The sequence below is a fragment of the Macaca thibetana genome, chromosome 9 (assembly GCF_024542745.1).
Source record: "Macaca thibetana thibetana isolate TM-01 chromosome 9, ASM2454274v1, whole genome shotgun sequence".
Lineage (NCBI taxonomy): Eukaryota > Metazoa > Chordata > Mammalia > Primates > Cercopithecidae > Macaca > Macaca thibetana.
The window spans coordinates 6,584,731-6,595,348 of NC_065586.1; the positions used below are offsets into that span (position 1 = coordinate 6,584,731).

The 10,618-nt window shown below is 41.9% G+C and overlaps 1 long non-coding RNA gene across 1 annotated transcript; it reads right to left on the bottom strand.

The window, feature by feature from the left end:
- Positions 1-8,335: 8,335 nt before the first annotated feature.
- LOC126962928 (uncharacterized) lies at positions 8,336-9,509 on the bottom strand. The gene is made up of 3 exons (XR_007728862.1): positions 9,297-9,509; positions 9,010-9,173; positions 8,336-8,853 (listed from the first exon to the last, which is right to left on the bottom strand). It is a non-coding gene; the product is annotated as an uncharacterized LOC126962928 (long non-coding RNA).
- Positions 9,510-10,618: the final 1,109 nt, after the last annotated feature.

Consider the following 10,618-nt stretch of genomic DNA (forward strand, 5'->3'; position numbering starts at 1 on the left):
AATAAAGAACAATTCTTAATAATGACCACATCAGTATGACTTTTGATATTGTGAAAGGAAAATGAACCTTAGGGTCCCAAAATCACTAGGGTAAAGAGAAAAGTAAAGCTGGGAACTGCTTAGGGTCAACCTGCCTCCCATTCTATTCAAAGTCACCCCTGTGCTCACTGAGACAAACGCATATCTGATTCCTCCTTTGGAGAGGCTAATCTGAAACTCAAAAGAATGTAACCATTTATCCGTTATCTGCCTAGGACCTGGAAGCTCCTCCCCGCTTGAGTCTTCCTCTTTTGGTTCTAGTTGTCCTGCCTTTCCAGACTGAATCAGTGTTCATCTTGCCTATGTTGATTGACGTCTCATGTCTTCCTCGAATGTATAGAACAAAACTGTGCTCTGCCCAGCTTGGGCGCTTGTTGTCAGGACCTCCTGAGGCTGTGCCGGGGGTGCACATCCTCAACTTTGGCAAAATAAACTTTCTAAATTAACTGAGACCTGCCTCAGGTCTTTGGGGTTCACCATATACATTTTACCCCGTACACAATGTATTGCATTGTTTTCAGTATTCTTTAATGCTTGAGGGTCTAATTCATAGCAGAAGCAGAAAGCCTGATCGCTCGCTGCCTGTTGTTCCAGTTTGAAGTTCATGGTCAATAATTCTTTCTTGGCCTGTAATTAAACTTTGTCAACCTTCTTTGTTTTTAACCATCTTTCCCCTCCCTTTACACTTTTAATCACCCAGGTACTTACTTTCACAGCATCTCTGACTCTCTGTGCTGGACCTCTCTCTGTCTGTTGCCCACAGATCCATTCCTCATCCTGCCCCTGCCCTGCTCTGTATCCAGGAGCGCTGACACCAGGGATGTACTTCCCAGGCTCCCAGGTCAATTGGCTTTCCATTGGGTTCAGCTAATTGATGAGAGACTGGAGGGCTGGGAGGGAGAGGGTGGGCTATTGCTTTCCTCCCCCCTAGCCTTATGTGGTATGTCTGTTAGCAGCTGCACCCCATTGTGAATCCTGCTCTGACCAGACAGACATACCTGAGGTGGTTCCAGCTTCCATTAGATGGAGCTGCTCCCAGGTGGCGTTACTTCCTTCTCTTGCCCCCAGCCTAAGGGCAGCAGTAGTTTCCTGCTGTTGCAAATCCCCAGGTTATCTGCTGCCTCAATGTGGCTTCTCAGTTCCTTCCGCACCCATGTTACCCTCTCCCTGCAATGAGTTTCCTTTGTGTAAATGCTTGAAGAGCTTTTTGTTTTCCCGGTGAAATGCTAACAGACAGTATCTCTTACAAACTGCCCTATTTTCAGATTGTCTATAATAGTATCAATGATTATCATTATGGTTCTTAATGGTGGGTCAATAACCAATAAAATACGCAAGATTTTCATTTAATTCTTACATAAAATGAGACGCAACTCCATATATTTTTACATATAGCAAGAGCTACTTACCAGTAGTTTAATAAGTAGATTATTATTATTATTATTATTATTATTATGAGACAGGGTCTTGCTTTGTCGCCCAGGCTGGAGTGCAGTGACGTGATCATGTTTCACTGCAACCTCGACCTCCCAGGCTCAAGCAGTCCTCCCACGTCAGTCTCCTGAGTAGCTAGGACTAAAGGGTATGTGCTACCATGCCAAGCTAACAATAAGTGGGTTATTAAGGGTTATTAACTTTTATGATACATATAGCAAAATTCTTTTCACAGCATTGCTGAAACACATTTCTAAATATTATAGTTAATTCAGAGCATTCTGCCTCTGTATGTTAACTTATCAATATAATTATTTACAACATAGGATAATGTTTCCTCGACAAGCTTGCGAACTTCAAGTCTTAACATACTAAAATCATGTCTAAAGCTTTTGGAAAATACAGGTTCCTGGAACCTAACCCAGACTGACAGTCTCTGACTTAGGAGAAAGGAGGCCAGGGCGACGCCTTAGCATTTAGTTTCTCAACCCGATGAGGGGTGTTTGGGAAAACAACATAACAAGTAGAAGGCTAAGCACAAATACCATTTCCAAGTCCCCCTATGGTTGACTATTGGATTATTGCCTTTTCACCTCTGAGAAACTTACAGGGACTGTAATAAACCCTGGACCTGATATAATATTTAAAGCATTCACATCCACGTAAGGCATTTGTGGTGCAAGAGGTGCCCCTGCCCCAGTCACTTCCCTGAAGCCTTCATCTGAGGTTTACTATAAAAACACTTAGTCATTTTCTGAGGTGTGACTATTTCTGTCTGATGGACAGGAAAGGGGGAAAGTTTTACTCATATCAATTAATAAAGAAGTTCTGGAAAGATCTTGTATTTCCAGAAAATAAGCCAACCTAGTAACACCACGAGCCCTGTTTGTACTTGTTTTGAACTGCCTGTAACTCAGATTTGGTCTGGGTGAGAAACAAGGGTCACAAAACAGCATTTTCTGAATGTGAATCCATTTTCAAAGTTCCCGAAAGTTCTTCCTGAGAGCCCGTGGGGCTTTTTCTATCTGTTCACTGGGGACAGATTTCCAGTTCCCCTTCAATGGCTTTTTTTCCTTATCTTCCTTGGCATTAAGACTTTTAGATAAACACACAGCTCCCAGAATAATCTGTCAGCGTATGAAGGTGTGTCCAAGCTGTGCATGTCAACTACTGCAGGTGCTTCTGAGGAAAAATGGTGGAAAGCCTTAATCTGGGACACACACACACACAAAATAGATGAAATTTGATCTCTGAGATGTCTTGAGGAGCCAGAGAAATGTCTAAAGGTAAACATTTTTAGAAAAAAAATTAACTATCTTTTTCAATTAATCTTCCTCCCCACCTAATTCCTAAAGCACCGAAGGTGACTGGGTAGATACTATCATTTAATAGATATACTGATAAGGTAACTGACTCTTTAAAGCAAGGAATACTTGGCTAGTCTCAGATGAGCATTTGAGGTAAGGTCCAAGATCAGCTTCTAATCACAGGTGCTCGATACAGTGATTATTTTTCCAAACACTCGCCTACATGCACAATTAAAAGTGACCTACATCATCAGTTTGATCTTGCTTTTGGATCAGTTAAAATTATATTGTGAGCATTTTGTAATTCTTTTGAAATTCTTCAGATTCCATTGAAAAACAAAGACATCATGTATTCAACTTCCCCTTTATTGTTGAATATGTCTGTTAGTCTCACTCTTTATTATTACAAATCATGTTGCAATGGACAGACTGGAGAGTATCAGTCACCATCATCCTGGCTGGCTTGTGCAGGCTGAGAAGGCAGCAGTCGTGGGGAGGGCAGGAAAGGATGTCAAGAAATGTCACAAAGGATCAAGGCCTGAGTCACAGATCTGAGGGCAGCCTCAATGGCTGCCACAGAGAGCAAACACAAGCACTTCCTACCTCAAGTCTTATCAATTTGTCTTGTTTTTACTTGCGACCAAATTGCAATTCATCATCATTTCATTCCAAATTATTGGAATCCCAGAAGCGCCTCCTGACTCTTACCTGTGGAGCTCTTGGTAAGAACCTCTGTTACCCACAGCAGTAATTTATTTTGCTAGCTATGGCAGTGAATGTTACACATACTGCATTAATATTACAGACAACCCCATGGTATATTGATAATTCTTCCTATTTTACAGAGATGAAAATGAAGGGTCACTGCCCAATGCCTCGGCTTGTAAGTCAGGTAACCTCTGCTCTTGGCACCACCCCACCACGGTGCTGGTGGTGTTGCCGATGCTGGATGGGGGCTGAAATGTCAAATGACTGGTAAGCTGAGCCCGAAAGGACATCGGGTCTCCCAGAGAGCCAAGCTGAGAGTCAAGCTGAGAAATAAGCCTATGCTAGCCAATTTACTACGGGCTCCATTGAATAATGACTGTGACATTAGTTCACGGACAAATGGTGGTGGTGGCCCACTTCTGGGTCTTCAGGACGGGGTTTCTCCCCTCTGCATGTCCGGGTCCCTATGGGAGCTTCAGGAAGTTTCCTCTGCATGGTCTACACAGGGGATTCTGAGTTAATCATATTTGATGGGGCTGGAGCATCAGTAGCTTTGACAAACTCTTCTGGTGATTTCAATGTGCCCCCAGGGTTGAGAACCACTTTTTAGGGACTTCTGAGGCTCTGAACTAGTGGTTGATGAAAGTGCTAATGTGTCCGGTAGAAAAACACTTTTCATCAGGGTGCAGTGGCCCATGCCTGTAATCCCAGCTCTTTGGGAAGCCGAGGTGGGTGGATTGCTTGAGGTCAGGAGTTGGAGACCAGCCTGGCCAACGTGGTGAAACCCTGTCTCTACTAAAAATACAAAAATTAGCCAGATCTGGTGGGACAGGCCTGTAATCCCAGCTACTCAGGAGGCTGAGGCAGGAGAATCACTTGAACCCCAGAAACAGAGGTTGCAGTGAGCCGAGATCACACCACTGCACTCCAGCCTGGGCAACAGAGCAAGATTCCATCTCAAAAAAGAAAAGAAAAGAAAAGAAAAGAAAAACACTTTTCATTATGTAAATTAATCTTACTACTTTAACAAGAGCCCCAGAAAGGTATAGCAGTGGTTAAAAAGGTGATATATACAGGAATTCCAGTATCTATTTTTCTGTTGTGAAGTCAGAGGGACAGGAACCTAGTGCTTATATGCACAGCAATGTGGGAGGCAAATGTGGGAAAAAGTCTGGGATTCATAGTTTTCATTTCAACTTAGAAGCTCCTTAGCAGTGAAGCTGTCAGTCTACCCAATTTCAAATCTTGTAAGTCATGAAATCACTCATTGCCACCTGGTGTTATTTTTTTCTCCCTACCTTCTTCCCTCCCTCCTTCTCTCTCCCCTCTCCCCTTCCTTCCCTCCCTCCTCCCCTTCCTTCCTTCCTTCCTTCCTTCCTTCCTTCCTTCCTTCCTTCCTTCCTTCCTTCCTTCCTTCCTTCCTTCCCTCCCTCCCTCCCTCTCCCTTTCCCTCTCCCTCCCTCTCTCCCTCTCTCTCTCTTTCTTTCTTCTTTCTCCCTTTCCTTTCCTTTTCCTTCTCTCTCTCTCTTTTCTTTCTTTCTTTCTTTCTTTCTTTCTTTCTTTCTTTCCTCTTCCTTTCTCTCTCTCTCTCTCTTTCTTTCTTCTCTCTCTCCTCTCTCTCTTTCTTTTCCTTCCTTCCTTCCCGTCTTCCTTTCTATAATAATTTAATTTAAATGTTAATTGCATCTACAAATGCAGTTATCTTTTAACATTTAAATTATAACTTAAAGGCTAATTGCATCTACAAATGCCTTTACAGAAACATCAGTACTGTTGGTAGGCCAAATATCTGGGCACTATAGCCTCACTAGCTCCTCATGGAGGTAAAAGTAATGTTCAGGGGTTACTGCCTCTGGCCCAGTGATGGTGGTCCATTTGAGAAGGGCCCTGCAGTGCTCCACCAATGAGGCAGCCTTCCTGGCTGTGCACATACAGGCTTTTAAGTCACAGTTTTAATGGTGTGATCAGACCCACGGCAGGTCTAGCCCTGGAATAATAAAGAATGCTGAAGGATAGAGGGACATGAAAATGATAATGGAGGATTAGGGAACAATATTTCAACTAAATATAAACAAAATCGACTTCTTCCTTGCGCTTTTTTTCTTTTTAAAGACAAAACCTTGTTTTCAAATAGGGAGACTCAATTCTAGTAGACCATAGTGGCTGGCAACCTATTTTGAGAGAGATGGTTTGGAAGAAGAGCAGCTTCCTTAGGCCAGAAGGAGAACCTCGCTGAAGCTAACAGGAGAGGTCTGAGAACCACAGCGCGGGGCCCTGCGGGCTGGGCAGCGTGCTCCTCTCCAGCCTCAGGGGTGTGCCAGCTGGCTTGGCCATAACCGCCAGAGGAGGACCCGGTGGGACACTGGGTCAGCTCCTACCTCCCGGGTCTATAAGCAGAAAACGTGGCTCACAGAAAACCGAAGTGAAGCGGAATCCCTGCTTGGGAGCTTTCCTTGCCCAGTGGTTGAGCCCTGGGGACTGGGACAGGTGCTGTGGGTCCATGACTGAGACATGCGCAAGGTCCCTGGAGACGGGAGTGGTCCCTAGTGGTAGAAGTAGGAACTACACCCAGAATTCTACCCAGGTGAACCGGAAGAGAAGCCCCCCAGGAAAGCAAATATGCCTTTTTTTTTTTTTTTTTTTTTTTTTTTTTTTTTTTTTTTTGTGGCCTCACTAAGGGTTACTGGGTTTATTAGGATGAGGATACAATGAATTTTTAAATATCAGACCAAAATATTTTTATGATCGGTAATTCATACTCATTGTGGTTCCCATACCAAGAGCCAGGAACAGACACCACTTTCAGTGGTAGAGTGTGGGTTTAGGGAAGAGGGAAAGGAAAGCAACCCTCCTGAGGTTGGGCTGGTAAAAAGTCAGCGAAAATTACTTTTCCTTCTTTTCCTGAATAGTCCACACTAGCATAAAAAAGGATATATTTATTTTTCAATAACTTAGTTTAATAAAGATAGAACTGGACTGAAGCAATATACTGGCATTTCTGCTATAATGTTATATATAAGATCATAAAAAACTTTACATATCTCAAAATCATGTGCTAAAATGTAACAAGCCTTATGGGAAAAAGAATGTTGCAAATTTTTAGCCGCAGTACTGACAAAAACATTAGCGATCTAGGAGGAAGAATCAGAGTTAAAATGACAGTTTCAATCCCTTAAAACCAAAACAAAATTGTAGATAGCTGTATTAGTCCGTTGTAATGCTGCTATGAAGAATCACCCGAGACTGGGTAATTTATAAAGAAAAGAGGTTTAACTGACTCACAGTTCCGCAGTGCTGGGGAGTCCTCAGGAAACGTACAGTCATGGCGGAAGGAAAAGCAAACACATCCTTCTTTGCATGGCAGCAGCAAGGAAAAGTGCAGAGTGAAGATGGGAAAAGCCCCTTATAAAACCGTCAGATCTCATGAGAACTCACTCACTATCACGAGAACAGCATGAGGGTAACCGCCCCCATGATTCAATTACTTCCCACCACACGTGGGGATTATGGGAACTACAATTCAAGATGAGATTTGGCTGGGGACACAGCCAAACCTTATCAGTAGCTTAACAGAAGTGGGAGAGCCACTTAATAAACAGATCCAAGAAAGAAAGGACATGAGTAAAACTGAGTTGAGTAGCAGGAGTAGTAGAAAGTGCCATGAATGAATGTTGAAGGTACCAAGGTTTTTCAATCTCTAATATGCATATGAATAACCTAGGGGTATTGTTCAAATGCAGATTTTGATTCAGTCAGCCTGGAGTAAGGCCTGGGATTCTGCATTTCCAGCTAGCTCGTCTGAGACGCTCTGACTGTGAGCTTTTGGAGCATACTTGAGTCACCTGAGTGTGCAGTGCTGTGCTGAATCCTTCATACCTGGCTGTGTTTAGCTGAGCTGGTGGACTTTGAGCTGGTGGACTTTGCATGAAGCTATTGTTACTTGGAGGCACAAAATCTAAACTGCTGGTAAAAACTGTGAATTAGCACGCCTTTTCTCCCATTCAGATATTCCCCAAATCGTCAGTCATGGATGAGTTAATTTAAATTGCAGAAACACGCATTGTAGCAAAACAGACTCTATTTGGGGCTAAGAACTTCTTAAATTTCCTTAGAGAGAGATCTCTACTCTGCTACTCCTTAGAATTAAGAAACATTAGGGCTGAAAAGAGACATGAAAAACAGCCTGTTGAACATTTTCATTTTACAGGTGATAAAAATGAAGGTCTTGGGTCACCCAGCTGGGTGAAGGCCCAGGTGGGACTGACCCACTTCCCCAGCTGCCTTTCCACTCCATCTGGTGAGCATGGCTACTTCTTAGGAAGGACATAGGTTTATTTTAGAGGTAATTTTTTATATATTCTCCAGTTTTATAATTATTCCCACTGATTCCATTTCTGTTTAGAAGAGGCAATGACACCGTGACCATTCGACTTCCTGCATCCTCAGATGAAGCTTCTGCCTCAGTCAGGGATGTGTGTCTCTTTAGCAAATTCCCCTGTCGTGGCCGGGCGCTGTGGCTCACGCCTGTGATCTCAGCACTTTGGGAGGCCGAGGCGGGTGGATCACGAGGTCAGAAGATCGAGACCATCCTGGCTAACACGGTGAAACCCCGTCTCTACTAAAAATGCAAAAAATTACCCGGGTATGCTGGCGGCGCCTGTAGTCCCAGCTACTGGGGAGGCTGAGGCAGGAGAATGGCGTGAACCCGGGAGGCGGAGCTTGCAGTGAGCCGAGATTGCGCCACTCACTCCAGCCTGGACGACTGAGCGAGACTCCGCCTCAAAAAAAAAAAAAAAAAAAAAAAAAAAAAAAAAAAAAAAAAAAAAAAAAAAAGAAAAGAAAAAGAAAAAGAAAAAAGAAAGAAAGAGAATTCCCCTGTCATATGTCGAAATGTGCCATGGATCTCTTGACTGCTCAGGCTTGCAGGTGTAAAAGGATTCCCGTGGGAAGAATCACAGAGGAAGGACGGAAGCGACGGAACGGTGATTCGGAGAGGAGAAATCTCTTCCTGGTTCTCGGTTTATTGACCACGTCACTCCAAGGCATCTTGATAGCACAAAATCTCAGTGAATTTGGTTTAGAATGAACCTGGCGTCATGGGCCTACAGCATACAAGCAGAATGAGGGAAAGAGTCTGACATTCTCCATGGGCTGCTGGGAGAGAGGGTGCTGAGCTCTGGCGATGATTGACTTTGCTGGCAGACGGAATCAACTGCACCATTCTCATCATCCTTCTGAACCTTAGATCCTTTCCTTGCTTTCTTTCACCAGGCGGATGATCACGCTGTTCCCTCATAGGATATGACTTTGATTCTTTCATTCTGCCTTTCGTTATTGATCGTTTTTCACAGATTTTTCCTTCACACTAGATTATGAACAGTTTTGTGTTAGTAAATGTGTAACGACCAACTGTAAAAGAAATGTGCACACGCACTCATACGTTTATTACAACTTTCACCAATATAAAGAGGATACAGCATGCCATTTAAATATAATAATACAATATTATATCATATGATACCTTTTATAGTCAATTCCAATTAGTCAATTGATTCTCACAAGATGTTTTCATTGGTATTAACTGTACTCCAGTAACTGCCGCCAACGTACGGTTGCAATTGAGGAACGAATGTAGTTCTGCCATGACAGTTGGTTGGTATTTCCATTTGCATCAGCAAGACAAAACTGAAACAATGAAGACATAGTTGTAACTTCATTCGTTTGTCAGTAACATGAGTGATTACTGAACTGAGTGACAGTTTCCAAATACTGGAAGAATATTTCTTTCCTTAAATTTGTGATACTCACGTCATAGCTACAAGCTTGGCATACATTGAAGTACAATCTACATCATTCCCATTTTTTCTCATGGCGTCTTTAAAATGGTGAAGCTCAAACGTGTAGCAGTTAATGATTTCCATGGTGAAAATCCTCCCGCAAAAGCCAAATTTAGCCTCTCAATGCGATGTCCTTGAAGGAGAGTTGAGAAGAGGTGCGCAGTAGCCCCCACGGCACCCCATGGCACAGGTTTCCACCTGACAGAGGCAACATGCCAAACGGCTCCCAAGAGCTCAGGTAACAGCGCGTGGAATAAAATCACTTGAAACTGTCTGGGTACTTATTATTTTTAATGACAAAAATACTTTTAACTGCTTTTAAAAATTACCAATACTTTCAATGGCAAAAACCACAATTACATTTGCATCATTTATTTAATATAATTTCTTTTTAATATAATTTATTTAATTATAAGTTTGTGTAATTTTTGAGACACAATTTAAGAATTTTAATATAATTTATTTAATTATAAGTTTGTATCATTTATTTTTTTGAGACAAAATTTAGTAATTTTTTCTTGTTTTCTCACGTGAGCTGGAATGCAGGTGATGCCATCATGGCTCACACCAGCCTCAGCCTCCGAGGCTCAAGTGATCTTCCTGCCTTAGCCTCTCAAGTAGCTGGAACTACAGGTATGAGCCACTACATCTGGGTATAATTTTTTAAGAAAGGCACTGTCGGTAGCCCATTTTTATTTATAATGTGGCATATCAAAATAAGATTAAAGATATTTACCAGCATGAAAAATACTACAGTGAAGTATATAATGTAATTTTAAATAATAGCTGTATGTAACAACTAGCACCCTAAATTCCTGAAAACTTAAAAATAAACCCTCATGAGCTATCACAAGCCAACTCCAGCACAGCACTGGTTTCAGGGCAAAGCCTATATCCTATTCATCTTTGAATTGATCTGCACACAGTAGACACTTAATAAATGTGTGTTGCATTTATTTAAATTTATTAAACAAAAGGTCTGGACTAGATGGTTTTTAAAATCTCTCCCAATTTTAATGATTTTCCTTTTGTTTAAAAATTTCCACTTCAAAATAATTGAGAAAACATCAAAATATAAGGAAGAAAATAATTGCTTCTTGTCCTACAACTGAGTTTTAACCATGGATAACATCTTGACATATTTGTCTCCACTTTTTTCCAATGAATGATGCTTATAAATTATAAAGAAATCAATGAATGTAAAAGCATAAAGATAAAAATAAAAATAAGCATCCAAGCCAGTTACCCAGAAATTACTATCACAATTGTTAGGCTGTTATTTCAGCACTTTTT